Raw genomic sequence first — 12033 nt, 5'->3', positions numbered from 1 at the left:
GCCTGAATAGACTTGGTAAGCGTATCATGTGTGGAAGTTAGAGATGTTTCCTCCTCATCCTTCATGTTGAATTCCACCCTTTTCTGAGGATGTCTGAGTGTCTCCACTAAGAAGAGGTGGAGTCTACAGGCTGAGAGGTGCCTCACTGTACTGGAGGCATGCCACGTGGGCGCTGTCTCAGGCCGGCGGGTTGACCAGTTTTGGCTTCTTTCTCCTTCCAGTGGGTTACTTCATCCTGTTTTACACATATCATGGTTATTTCTTGGCATACTAAGCTGTGAGATGAGCAATGTAACTGGGGTCAATGTATGTTTTCATTTTAATCGGGAAATTCTTAAGACTTCACCAAAGGTCTTTCTGTTCCCATACTGTCCCTCCAAATGTCTCACACATGGCAGATAGGAGGTAAGAATGATAATAATTTTAAAATGGTAGGAGATGCTACAGTTACTATGATGAAAGCCCTTGGAGCAGGCGGCGGAGTGCTCAGGCCTCAAATGGGAGTCAAGGGATCTGGTTCTCCAGGTGCAGTCAGGGACAGCCTCAGACCGGCCTTTGGGAAAACCAGGAAACCTGACCTGAAAGCAAGCCCTTCTTCAATGGCAATGTGTTCTGGAATGGGCACTTGGAGAAAGTTTGGTGGTTCAAAGGAGAGGAACCTAAGGAACAGAATGAAAGTGAAGGCATGTCATTGGTACAAAACAACTTTGCAACAAGGGAGGCACTGGTGGAGGCACCTTCTAGAAGTCTACTGGAAGCCTGAAGAAGGCTACAGTCCAACGCACAGCCCAGCTGCTGGCTCGCCGCACAACTTGCTGGCCCCCGCCATGTGGCTGAATGCACACAGGGGTACCCTGACACTGGCCATTTTGCAAGGATCCAGGGGACAACGGCAGCTGGCAGCAGCAGGAGTGGGGATCCCACAGCAAGGGGATTAATGATGATCCACAGGGACCCCTGTGGAGAGATGTCAAACAGCATCTGCAGATGATTCTAGCAAGTACGACAGTCACCAGGGGTATTAGGAGTATTAGGATAACATGTGGCTCAGGTTGCAGAGTGGACCAATCCACCCTAGTTAATTGCAGGGTTCACTAAGGCAAAACAATGGTAGCACTGAGGCCTTCCTGGACAAGACCCAGTTTCACCTCCCAAGATTGTTCTGAAACATCATCCCTTCAGGAGAAAGATGCTCCAACCTTGCGTCTCATCCCTAAGGTGAATCCCTTTTCAGTAACTATTCAATTTTTTTAAACTATGCAAGATTAGAATAGGGTGATGATGGTGGTTATCAAACTCAGAATAAATATTAAGCTTTATTATATAGCTCATCTCCTTTTTAAAAGGGATATTTTTTCCCCAATAGGAATCTTTCCTGTGACAACAGTTATAGGTCAAGGAAAGCAGAACCACAAGACATTAAGCCCATTCTTTATTAGGGCAGAATTTCCTTGCTGATGCAAAAGTGCTGGCATTTTTTCCTTAGCCTCATCCCCAAAGAAAAGGAAGCCAGGGGTATGGGCATAGGCTAATCAGCAGTCAGGAAAAAAAAAGAGCCATTGCTAGTTTTGCCCAACTTTCGTGCACAAGATAGCCCTTTTTAATGTCAGATGGCTTCAAGGCCTCTCCCATGATTACTATTACCCATTGATTGAGAAAAATTCTAATGATAAATATTTATAAGGCATATAAATACCATTCAAAAATAGTAGCACATGGTTGCATGAGGTACAGTTTCTCAATCTCAGGCAATGTTTGGAGGCCACTGGCAGAGCTGTTGTAACAGCTCCAGGAAACCCAGAAGGCAAAAAGGCTAAGACACATCCCTTCCCGAAGAACTCCACCATCTAGTTTTTAAAGAATGGGCCTATATAGGGCTTAGCTTCACAGCCTTGACATTAGCACTGTGCGGGGCAGACAGGGACCTGGCACTTGACAGAATGCCTTCCCCTCAGGGTCCCTCTGGAAGTGTTCACTGCTAAATAACTGAGGACTACTGAGGAGAGGGGAGGGGAAGAAATGGGACGCAGTTACCATAATAAAAACGGCAGCCTGATAGGCCAGCAGCTGCTGCAATGAGCCCCCAACCCCCTACGCTAGGGGAGCCAGACCCGACAAAAGCAAGATGATGGGCCCATTCTTACTTTAGGACCTCGACTCCTGACATTTGCATAGCCTGCTACGTAGAGAGCTGAGGACAGTTCACCCCTCTGCACCCCCACACCACATCAGGGTAAAGGCCAGACCACCTGTGGTCAGATGCCATCTCAGGACCCCAGAACCTCAAACAGGAGAGGAGCAGGTGGCTGTGAGTGGTTCCGTGGCTGAGGTCCTCCTTCAGAACCTCTCCAAGGCCCAGCTGGCTAGAGAGATGCAAGCCTTGTGAGATAGGAACTTAGCCTGAAGCCATCGACTGGGCTCTATTACGGGGTCATTCCAGCACTTTGAAAAACAGATTTCGCTTCTCTACCTAGAAATTAGTCCTCTTATCTTGGATACCTTAGAGGGAAATGGTAAAGAAAAAAATTAATCAGTGACCTGATCCTCCAAGCCCAGCCAGTGATCAGATTTTGGTTGGGGGTGAGGGCAGTCTGTTTCCCACCCGCTGCCCTCCAGGAAGAGCTCTAGAAGTCCAAGGCTTCTTTTAGGGAGGGCAAGGGTTGCCATGTGAGTGCTAGAAGGTACCCTGGCTAAGCACAGAAGAACACAAGAAAAATTTTATATCTTATGCTCAAGTGAGGGGTAAAGTGGTAACTATAGGAAGGAAAAAGCTAATTGGGGCAGATTATAATAAATCACAGATCACCAGGAAGTTTGGACCCACAGCTGGATGCAGGTGAAGAAAATGAGATCTTCCCAAAGAACATCTCTGAAACACTCTGACAAAAACTAACAAGAACCAGTTGCCTTATGGCAATGCCAATTCAGCAGAAATGAGGATCTCCCAGAGCAGTAGATTTTCTATGATTAGAAGTCAAATGAGTCCAATAACCTAATTATAGTATTTTTCTCTCCTCTTTCGCACTCAGGAGCACTTGGCATCCTTTATCAGGGCCATGATTACATTAGGTACCTGCAAAAAGCTTCGATAAAAATAATCTGATTTTCTATAGCTCTGATGATTTGCTGATTTGGTAAAAGGTCAGAGCCTGCTACCAATGGCACCCTCTGTGGTCAGGGACTGTGGCTTAACTACCAACTGTTTCTTGTGCCCAGTGATATAATAGATATGGGAAGAGTCCAAGGATTAAACCTTCCTTCCTCCCTCCCTCCCTTCCTTCATTCTACATTTATTGAGTGCCTGCTATGTGCTGAGTATACAAAGACCAGTTAGACACAATGCCTGGCCCCAATAAGCTTCCAGTCTAGTGAGAAAACAGCCCTTGCTAAAAAATCAGCTAAGTTCAAAGGTCAGAAATAGCTAAACCATGAAGAAGCAGTGAACATCCACAAACACGTAAACAAGGGAAAACACAACAGCTTTGTGGAATTTTACCTGTCAGTGATACAGGCCAGAAGTGTTGCTTGTAAACTGGCGCATACAGAAGGTGCTGGGTAAATGCTTGTTGAAGAAATTCATTAACACAGTCACAGAAGCGCACTAGAAAGTGTGTCTGAGATTCTCTAGTTCAGCACTTTCATTTATAAAAGAGGAAACTGAAACTCAGGAAGGTCAAATGTGTTGGGTGAGCCAAGGATGAAGCAGGGTAAAGCAGCCACATCTCCTGGTTCCTGTGCCCTTTCTTCCACATTGATTCCTGACCTGGGCAACCTGGGCAACCTGGGCCTTCAACATGTGCTTTTCTGAAAAGGGACTAGGAGACAGACTTTACCCTCTAGTAGCTCAGAGTAAGAGAGGAAAGATCCCACTGCAAAAGGACTTATAGAAGTAAATGAGGCTGAGGCTGTGAGAGAAGGAAGTGGGCTTCTCATCATTCAACAAAACAGAATAAACAGTTAAAGGTGGCTGGGCGCGGTGGCTCACGCCTGTAATCCCAGCACTTTGGGAGGCTGAGGCAAGCAGGTCACCTGAGGTCAGGAGTTCGAGACCAGCCTGGCCAATATGGTAAAACCCCGTCTCTATTAAAAATACAAAAAATTAGCCAGCGTGGTGGCGCACGCCTGTAATTCTAGCTACTTGGGAGGCTGAGGCAGGAAAATCACTTGAACTCGGGAGGTGGAGGGTGCAGTGAGCCAAGATCATGCCACTGCCCTCCAGCCTGGGCTACAGAGCAAGACTCCATCTCAAAAAACAAACAAACAAACAAGCAACAAAAAACAGTTAAAGGAGTATCTAAGAAAAATCATTTCTAACAGAAGAATTGGGATTCTACTGGGCTAGTGCAGCATGACCCTCCTGCAACGTTTCCTTGGATGGTAAACTTCGTTAGTTAAAGCAGAGCATCTGTGAGGCCAGAGCCAGGGCCTGGTCCCCAGTGAGGGGCTCATGTGGGCCAGCAGCAACATGCCTCCAACCTGGCCAGCTGTCTTCCAGGTGAGAATGAGGGGAAGCGGGGTGCAGGGATGGAGACTGTAGCAGCATGGGGAGAGTGCAGTCTTTACAGTCAGCCAGGCCTGGGTTCATGTCTCAGCTCTGCCAGCACCTCAGCTGGGAAATCTCAGGCCTGTGGCCAGGCTTCAATCTCCTCATTTATATAACGGGGAGAAAATTATCTCCTTTATAGGGGTGATTTTATAATCCTTTATATTATGGTTTTTATGATGATTAAATATATATATCCAGAAGATTCTAGTATAGGTACTACTTCTTAGTAGGTATGCAATAAATCTTTGTTAAATCTAATTGTTTAAATCCATCATCACTGAAAGAAGAAAACACAAAAATTAAACAGTCCAACAATTCCAATGTGGCCAAGTAGATACTCACACGGTGCTGTGGAGAGTATAAACCCTACAGCCACTTTGGAGAACAATCTGGCCTTGAGTGATGTGGAAGATGCACAGGGCTATTACCCAGGAATTGTTCTATTAAGTATATACTAAACTCGGGCCAGGCATGGTGGCTCACACTTGTAATCTCAGCACTTTGAGAGACTGAGGCATGAGGATCACTTGGAGCCAGGAGTTCGAGACCAGCCTGGACAACATATTGAGGCTCCATCTCTACAAAATTAAAAATAAATAAATAAATAAAAGCATATATTAAGCTCATGCACATGTGCCCAGGAATGTTTAGAACAACAATGTTTGCAATTGCCCTAAACTAGAAATAACCCAATTAGCCATCCACATTAGAACAGATCGACAAAGTAACTATTATAGATTAGAGATAGAAAACTATTCCTATAATGAACTATCATATGGCCATGAAAATGAATGAACTACAGCAACACACAGCAACATAGGTGAATCTCACGACACAATATTGAGAAGCATCAGCAAGACACAAAAGAACATATGCAGTGTGATCCCGTTCATATGAAGATCAAAAACAGGAAAAAAAATGAGATTACAGTGTTTAGGGATGCAAACACAGCAAGCTATAAAGAAAAGCAAAGAAATGATTACCACAAAAGTTAGGAAAATCATTACTTTTAGGGAGAGAGAAGAGGGGTTTGTTGTTTAATTGGAAACAGGGTCTTGCTGTGTTGCCCAGGCTGGTGCAGTGGCACCATCACGGCTCACTGCAACCTTGAACTCTTGGGCTTAAGTAATACTCCTAACCTGGCCTCTCAAAGTGCTGGGATTACAGGTGTGAGCCACTGCACCGAGTTGAGAGGATGGTTTTGATGGGGAAGGGCACTCCAGGGATTTATAGGGGACTAGTAATGTTCTATTTCCTGATCTGGGTGATAGTTACACTTGGTTGTTCTCTTTATAATAATTCATTAAACTGTACTGTTAACATAAATGTTTTTCAGTTTTCTATATGTATGTTATATTTCTTTTCCTCTTTTTTTTTTTCTGAGACGGAGTCTTGCTCTGTCATCCAGGCTGGAGTGCGGTGACGCAACCTCTACTCACTGCAACCTCTGCCTCCCAGGTTCAAGCAATTCTCCCACCTCAGGCTCCTGGGTAGCTGGGATTACAGGTGCCCATCACCATGCCCAGCTAATTTTTGTATTTTTAGTAGAGACAGGGGTCACCATGTTGGCCAGGTTGGTCTTGAACTCCTGACCTCAAGTGATCCACCTACCTCGGCCTCCCAAAGTGCTGGGATTATAGGCATGAGCCACTGAGCCAGGCCTATATGCATATTTCTTGATAAAAAGTGAAAAAAAAATGTATATGCTGAAGAAGGAGACAGAAGTACCATCCTCATAGATGTAGGACAAGTAAAAAATACAGGTGTTTTATAAAATATGTGTTTCATTTTGGATAAGTTGAAAGATGTATGGTTAATAAACATTTTTTACATATGAGAGAATGAAGTAGCACTAGGTAGGATATTAAAGAGTTCTAGACAGAATTTTCCAAGCCATCTAACATTTTCATCTTCTGAGTATTTCTTGAATGCAGGAATTAAGCAACATGACATATGAATTTTGACCTGGTCTAATTCCAATATTAATATGACCTATGAATTTTGACCTGGTCTAATTCCAATATTAATGTACAACAATTGTGAAACAGTGGAGAGGGACTAACTGAAAACATGTATAGACAAACTAGTTTTTATACTTTTGTGAAAGGAATGCAATTCTCATTGTTCACTTGGGGATCAATTAGTTTGACAATAATTTTTTTATAATATCGAGTTTATAAGAGGGAAATGGGTCAAGATGGCTGCCTCTTTTGGACTGGGCCGCATGGAATTCTTCTGCCAGGAGTGTTCTTCAGATCTGATTATTTAGCAAGTAAAGAAACCTGATTTTGCTACTTGACCCAGAGTTATCAGATCTGGGGGACTGCTGACAGTGGTTTCTGAGGCCACTGACATTTCCCGTAGCCCTATTCTGCGGCCCATTCACTGAAGAAAGGCAAGCCTGTGCAGGCCACAGCCTCTCTGGTTCCCAGGCTCCACATAGGACACATGGACCCTACTGGTCATGGTTGTCATGACAACCCACTCCCTCTTCAACAAGACGTTAATATTTTCATGGCACAAGTGAAAAGAAAGGGCCAAGCTCAAACCTCATCTTTTTACCAGATGGCAATATCCCCAGAAACTCCAAGAGGGGTTTCACTTTCCACAGAGAATAGGAAGGCCTGGCCCAAAGGGACCAGATTTGGTCAAGTTCCCTAAATAGGACTGCAGGGATTGTGTTTGTTTATGGAATTACTCACTTGGCTTCATTATTTGTTTCCAAAATACAGATTTTATAAAAGTCATTTTAAGTGTAAAAAAAAAACCCCTTCAGATTATACATCTGAGAAGTGAAGTTGCAAAAGGACTCTTGATACTGTGTGAATGTGTGAGGTTCAGATGTTATGCTTTCATAAAATAACTTGTGTTTGAAGGCCTGGAGACTTCCTCCTCACAGATGTCTCACTTAGTGATTTTGTCACCTATTTTGGTGGCTTCAGCTGTCTCTCCAGAAATGAGCACAAGGAGCCCCTAAGGAGACACAGATATGGGATATTAAAGGAATGTGAACTATGCCAGGGAGTGGGAAAGGAGTGGAGCAGAGCTGCTCTCTGAGGAAAGTGAATCTGACCTCCAGCCAAAACCATTTCTCTGGTGAAAACTCCAATGGTCTCAGGCCAGATGACTTGGACACCATCTCTTGGAGTGGGAAGACAAAGCCTCACAAGCTTGTCCCACTAACACCATTAGGACCCCTTCTCTGAGAGACCACTAAGTAGGGCTCAACCAGGACCTGAACTGAGAGAAAATTTCCTCCAACAAAGGAAAAATTTTCTTCTGAGACAGTTTAACCATCGCTAATGGATAGCATTCAGACTCAAATACACTATCTGTATAGTGGCTGTGGTAGCTTGACTTGGTACTTTTCTTTCACTTTTTCTTTCTTTGTCTACAGGTAAACAGAACCCAATACAGCTGGAGAAATGAGAGCAAAGGGTTCCCCATCTGTCCACTGGACTTGCCTTTCTCCCATACTCACACTCTTCCACAGGCGCCGCTGTCTTCTGACAGGGGCAGGAGAGGCCTTGCAAGGCTAAGGATTGTCGTTTAGCTCCATTTCTGTTTCTTTGCTTCATTCTGTGCCCCTGCTATTAGTTGATGTTCTTGTTGACTCCCTACTGGGTTATTTACACTGTCAACCAGGGTCATTTACACTGTCCTAATATCAGGACCTACAGTATTTTCTACATCACTGGAGCCTTTGCCTTCCCCGGGCACTCTACGTGTGTCCTCACCTAGAGGTTTATAAGTTTATTATAAAGAATATTACAAAGGATACAGAAGAAGAGATATAGAGGGCAAGGTATAGGGGAAGGGGCTTGGAGGTTCCATGCCCTCCTGGGTACACCACCCTGAAGGAACCTCCTTCTGGTCAGCTTTCTGGTAGTTCCTTTACTCAGCAGTTTTTTATGCCAACATTTGCTGTCATGTGCGCACAGGCCTCATATCTTGCTAGCTTGAAAATTTTAGACTGATGTTTACATCACAATTGCAAAATTTCCCAAACATTTTATTTTTCCTCTGCTGTCTTCCAGTTTCACAGGTTTACTCCATTTCTAGATATGGCTGTGGGAGGAACAATAATCAGATTTAATGTCCCTGGAGCCCCAAATCACATCCTTTGGGGGGCTTTAGTACCAGGTCATTCCAGGAAACTTTACACATAAGTGGACATGCCGAGCCAAACCAGGGAGATGCAATGTATTCTGCAGAGTAATGAATGGTTCCACATGGCCTTGCTTTCTTTGAAGTATCACATCAATTTTTTTTGGGGGGGGGGCAGGGATGGAGTCTCGCTCTCTTGCCTAAGCTGGAGTGCAGTGGCGCAATCTTGGCTCACTGCATTCTCCGCCTCCCGGGTTCAAGCAATTCTCCTGCCTCAGCCTCCCAAGAAGCTGGGACTACAGGCGTCTGCCACCATGTCCGGCTACTTTTTGTTATTTTAAGTAGAGACGGGATTTCACTATGCTGGCCAGGCTGGTCTCGAACTCCTGACCTCATGATCCGCTCGCCTGGGCCTCCGAAAGTGCTGGGATGACAGGCATTAGCCACTGTGCCCGTCCCACATCAATGTTTTAAAGCAATTTGTATTTAAAGTTCCAATTACTAGGCATTGTATTTATTTATGTACTTATTTTTAAGAGTCTTGCTCAGTCGCCCAGGCTGGGGTGCAGTGGCATGACCTCAGCTCACTGCATCCTCTGCCTCCCAGTTTCAAGTGATTCTCCTGCCTCAGCCTCCCGAGCAGCTAGGATTATAGGCATGCACTACCAAGTCCTGCTAATTTTTGTATTTTTAGTAGAGATGAGGTTTCACCATGTTGGCCAGGCTGGTCTCGAACTCCTGGCCTCAAGTGAGCCTCCCGCCCCAGCCTCCCAGAGTGCTGGGATTATAGGCGTGAGCCACCGCGCCCAGCCGACATTTTAAATAGATTTTCTCACAAGTGGACATGGACACATGCTCACGTCACAAGTTTTTGCAAGATGAGAAACAGAGTAGATGGACCACTTACAAAGCTCAATGCCATTTGCTGGAGGCCAGTCAGCCAGAAGCATCGCATTAATTCTTACTTTGTCTTCCTTTCCTCTAGAAGAGATTGATTGGAATTTCCAACAGGAGTTTTTACATTTACATTTTAAAAATTTAGTCACAACTCTCATTCTTACTGCTGGGTTTCAAAAAAAAAATTGAGTAGTTTGTTTCTAACTTCCTTCAATTGACAAATGATAACATATAAAGTGTTTAGCCTGATCCCTGTGTCTTCAAGGACATAATATCTAGTTGGGAAAAAAACAAAGAAGTATTTTGATTTCAAATCTACTCAGTTGTTTTTTATAGATTCTTGTTCCTTTCTTCTATTTTCAAACTTCCTTTTTATTTGTTTAAACCTATTAGATACACTTATTTTCTGTGTCAGCTTATTCTCATACCCAAGCCTTTGTGTATCTGACCTTATATTTTGTTTCTGTCTGCTCTTACATGGAGCCTTGCTTATTATATGTTTTGTGTTTTCTGATTATGATTATGGAAATTCTTTGGGGCCTAGGTTCAAGATAGCCCTCCAAGAGGACGTGTCTTTCCTTCTGCCAGTCGTTAAAAGCACCACAAACTGGGGCTCGTGAAGTTTTAAAAATAATTCCATGGTATCATGAATTTGGGACATAATATTACATATGGACCACACCATAGTTATGAATTCTCAAGGAAGACAATTTTTTTTTTTTTTTTTTTTTTTTTTTGGTGTGGTTTTGGCTTTTTTCCCCGCCTGGGGTGGAGTGGCCGGGTCTCAGCTCACTGCAAGCTCCGCCTCCCGGGTTTACGCCTTTCCCCTCCCAGCCTCCGGGGTAGCGGGGACTACAGGCGCCCGCCACCTCGCCCGGCTAGTTTTTTTGTATTTTTTAGTAGAGACGGGGTTTCACCGTGTTCGCCAGGATGGTCTCGATCTCCTGACCTCGTGATCCGCCCGTCTCGGCCTCCCAAAGTGCTGGGATTACAGGCTTGAGCCACCGCGCCCGGCGGAAGACAATTTTTTATACTCCTTTATTCAGGACTTTGATCAAGACAGACGATTTTTCCTGGGATCCTCTTCTGCACAGCAGGTTAATTTCACATTCACCTTTCCTTTGGCCCTTTGGACTCCTGGTTTTAGAGGGTAGAGTCTTCTTATTCTCCTGATCTTGGACAAGACTGAGGATTTATCTTCTGTGTCCCAGACTCTGCACACCTGTCAAAGTAGAAGTTCAAATGTTGTTTGTCAGATTTTCTAGGAGTGTGCTCACTTCCCACCTTAACTTTGTTTTTGGTCTCTCTGGGTTTCTTGCTTTTTTGCCAGCTCAATAAAATACATTAAAAAAAAATTTGTAAATCTTAACCAGCTTTAGTTTTCATCAGGAAGTTTGTTCTGGTTATTTGCTCCATTGTGTTAAATTGAAGTACTTTAAAAACAAGGTTAGATAATGTATAATCAGTTGCTAAGCAGAATCGAGGTCCAGTTTCTCCAGTGCTTCTGTTTCCTTTACTTTCTCTTCAGAACAAATCTTCCTCCTCAGAATGCAAGACAGTGGCTGAGTGGAGTGGGGGCAGTGGTGTGCTGGCAGACTGGCCCTCCGAAAGAAGAAAAGGAAAGAAAAAAAAAAAGCAAGCAAGCCTTGATGGTTAGTATTTGCCAATTTCTGTTGTGTAAATACTCCCATAATAGTCCATTTCAAACTACCAAGGGATGTGCACAGTCGTCTCTCATGAACTGGAGTGGGTCAATGCCACTGTGGAGGTAGAAGATACAAATCAGGGTAGCTAAGTCACCCAGAGATCAGTGGACAGAGGCTGATGATGAAAAGGTGAACTAACTAGAGCACATACCAGCTAACTGTTGCCCTGTGGGTATAGGGCCAGTGTTACCATATCTTCTTCTCAAGAAGAACTAGAAATCCAAATTTTAGGTGAAATCTCTTCCTTTTAAATGTTGGCAACAGACTAATAAATTTTTTTTTTAAGAGATGGAGTCTTTCTCTGTCATCCAAGCTGTAGTGCAGTGTGGCACAATCATATTTCACTGCAGCCTTGAGTTCCTGGGCTCAAGTGAGGCTCCCACCTCGGCCTCCCAAGCACCTGGGGGACTACAGGTGCATGCCACCACACCTAGCTACTTTTAAAAGATTTTAGAGATGGGGGTCTTGCTATCTTGCTCAGGCTTGTCTTGAATTCCTGACCTCAAGAGAGGAAAAATTTGAAAAATACCGGAGAGAACCAAAAACTAACCCTATTGGGGCAGATTTGGCGAGATAACCACTAGCTTTAGACAGGTTAGGGAAGTGTCTCCGGTTATGTTTGCTTATCTGGTTCCAGGCCCTTTTCTCTAGGCCAAAAGGCTCAAATAAAGCCCCCTTTCTTCAGGCCCGTTTTGGAGAGGCAGTGCAGTGTTGGGGAGCAGGAGAATGTGCCATGGATTCAGAATCATCAGTTCGAATCCTAGGCCTGCCACTCAC

The 12033-nt window shown here is 44.2% G+C and overlaps 1 protein-coding gene across 1 annotated transcript in view; it reads left to right on the top strand.

Annotated features, from left to right (window-relative positions):
- The window catches only part of AFG1L (AFG1 like ATPase), a 250446-nt gene extending 238907 nt beyond the window's left edge, over positions 1-11539 (top strand). The window contains exon 17 of the mRNA XM_017958426.3: positions 11079-11539. The gene's annotated coding sequence lies outside the window, so the exon portion shown is untranslated. The remainder of the gene's footprint in view (positions 1-11078) is intronic.
- Positions 11540-12033: the final 494 nt, after the last annotated feature.

The sequence above is a fragment of the Papio anubis genome, chromosome 6, assembly GCF_008728515.1.
Source record: "Papio anubis isolate 15944 chromosome 6, Panubis1.0, whole genome shotgun sequence".
Lineage (NCBI taxonomy): Eukaryota > Metazoa > Chordata > Mammalia > Primates > Cercopithecidae > Papio > Papio anubis.
The sequence above is the reverse complement of the archived record's forward strand: the minus strand, read 5'-3'. Positions and strand labels throughout refer to the sequence as shown.